Here is a 2,500-nt window from a genome sequence, read left to right on the forward strand (position 1 = left end):
CGTTCGCTCTATTCGAAATGAAACTCGCGGAGGCGAAGAATTGTTAAAAGTTTACGAAGCGTCTAGGAGTGGTTAAAACTGAGAGAGTTGAAACTACGATGTATTAGAACGAGCAACCGTCGAAACTTTGTTTTCGCGACGTTCTTTTCGTCGCTCTCGTCCCCACGCTCCTACGCTTTGGTTGTTTCTTTGCCATCCGTGTTGCGATAAAAAGATTTCTCCATTGTCCAAAAAGGACGGATCGAGATTCCTCTTTCGAGAGGGAGAGAGAGGTACTTGCGGGTAACCTGGAATCTACGAAACCCGCACCGTGGTAAGATTCGTGCGTCCGCCTGATCGATGTGTGTTGTTTACGGACCGGCTGAGAAGCGACGATAGCGAGTCTTTGAAAAACTATGTGTCCATTAGTTAGACCGATCGTCGCCGGCCGTGTGTCTGTTCGAATCTCGCAACCCACGATTCAGCGACAGGACGCGCGCTCGCATTCCTTGTGTGCGTTCGTACTTTTCAAGGTTTTTAAATGTACTTTACGCCCGACCGTCGAGAGGAGCGTGCCACTGGGCGTTTCTCCGACGGTTTCCGTCCTTGGACGCGATCGTGTCGTCAACGATCGAACAAACAAACAAATACGTTGGCGACGCCCGAATTCGCTCTCCCGCACGCGCCGGGTGGGAGAGTGATGTGGGTATCGAATGTGATGCGTGTTAATAATGAAAATAACACTCTAAAGATCTAAAGAGTTTGAAATACAAAATTTTACGATTACCCTGAACGGTGGATCACTTGGCTCGTGGGTCGATGAAGAACGCAGCTAATTGCGCGTCAACGTGTGAACTGCAGGACACATGAACATCGACATTTCGAACGCACATTGCGGTCCACGGATACAATTCCTGGACCACGCCTGGCTGAGGGTCGTTTTCTTAACAAAAGACTGCTTGCGTTTGCTTCTCGAAAAAAGAGTAATTCATTTCTTTCTAAACATCTCGCCGTCGTTCAACGAAAGTAGAACGTTTCGGAGCGGGATTATCGAACGAAATTGAAAGAATGAATGAACGATAAACAAAGAAAGAGTCGCAACGTACGAGCGATAGTTGGGCAGTTCGTCGGCGTTTGTCGTGGAAACGATGTGACGAAAATCGCAACCGATACACTAAATGCAGGCCGTTAAAGGAGAGAAACAAATTTCGAAATATCTCTTCGAACTAGCGCAAGTGCGTCACGGCGCGCGAGTCGTTCGTTAAAATTTATAAACGACCGCCCGTGAAAGCACCGAGTTCTCGGAAGATAATCTATAAAGATTCTCCATCCTGCTGGAAGTTATCGGATCGGCGCGATTGTTCACTTGTAGAAATCCACGCTCCCGACGTTGCCAGAAACGATATTTACGAAAGGTGTGTCAAAAATAAACGAAAGAAGCTCTCCTATAAATTTAGAAAAAGCAAACGAGTGAAATGTTTGAGATGATAATTTGCTGAAATGCAAGCTCGAATAGCCCCAGGGTTTCGAATGATTCCCCGCGCTTTATACATCTCTCTGTTTACAAACGGTGTATAAATGAAAGATCGCTTCAGATGGGTCGTCGCTGTTTGACGCGCGATGCTGTTCCTTTTTTTTTGTCTGTCTGTGCGTTTAGCTTCGCTAAACAAGTTAAATGGTTAAAAAGCGTCGAAAAAGCGAATACACACGCGACAAGACAAATCTAACGAGTAAAGGAACGCTCCGCTCCAAGATAAAAATGGTTGTTTACAATCAATACAGCGTTTCGGTACCCCTGATCGTAGTCTGAAACTGTGTAACAAAAGAGAGGAAAGCGAATGGTGAAGGAACTTCGAAGCCTCCGTGGCGTGGCTAGAACTTGTGATAAAAGTATGTTTGCAGCAATTATGCATGCTCCCGTTAAAACAGCATTTCAATGTCTCGCATGGCTTAAAGCTCTAGGAGGCTTCAACATTTAGAATACATACGGACTACTTCGTTTGTTAAAGATAAGCGAAGACCGCGCGACCATCGCTCGGTCGTCCAGTCCTCGAAAGTTTTGTTGCGTTCCAAAGAAGAGACAAATGGGGTTTACCCTTGCGCTAAGGGGAGAAGAAGAGAAAAGCAGTTGTTAAATCTAAGAGGTGTGTGGAGTACATCGCGTGTTGGTTAAAATTGTTAAATGAAGTATACGCGAAATGTTCTCTCGCTCTTGCTTTTCCTCTTGCTTCCGTGGCGCTCGAAAAGAAGGGATGATAAATAAAGAAACCTATTCGAAATCTCTTGTGGAACAAAAAATAATACGGACGGACGTTAAAATTGAACCGAGACGAAATGGATCGTCTTGCGAGTTGTCTTCGCTTTGAAATTGTTAAAAATTGATAAAAGCAATACGACGAAGCTGCAGTCCGCAAAATGTTTGAAGCAAAAAGGAAATAACACGAAAATTATGGGAACGTCGTGTCTCAACTTTTTTTTCCCTCTTGTGCTCGTTTCATCGAACGATAAATACAAACATTTT

At 44.8% G+C, this 2,500-nt stretch overlaps 1 non-coding gene across 1 annotated transcript; it reads left to right on the forward strand.

Annotated features, from left to right (window-relative positions):
- Positions 1–763: 763 nt before the first annotated feature.
- Positions 764–918, forward strand: LOC143307009 (5.8S ribosomal RNA). Its single transcript, XR_013064257.1, has one exon. It is a non-coding gene; the product is annotated as a 5.8S ribosomal RNA (ribosomal RNA).
- The last annotated feature ends 1,582 nt before the right edge of the window (positions 919–2,500 follow it).

The sequence above is a fragment of the Osmia lignaria genome, unplaced genomic scaffold (genome assembly GCF_051020975.1).
Source record: "Osmia lignaria lignaria isolate PbOS001 unplaced genomic scaffold, iyOsmLign1 scaffold0042, whole genome shotgun sequence".
Classification (NCBI taxonomy): Eukaryota; Metazoa; Arthropoda; class Insecta; order Hymenoptera; family Megachilidae; genus Osmia; species Osmia lignaria.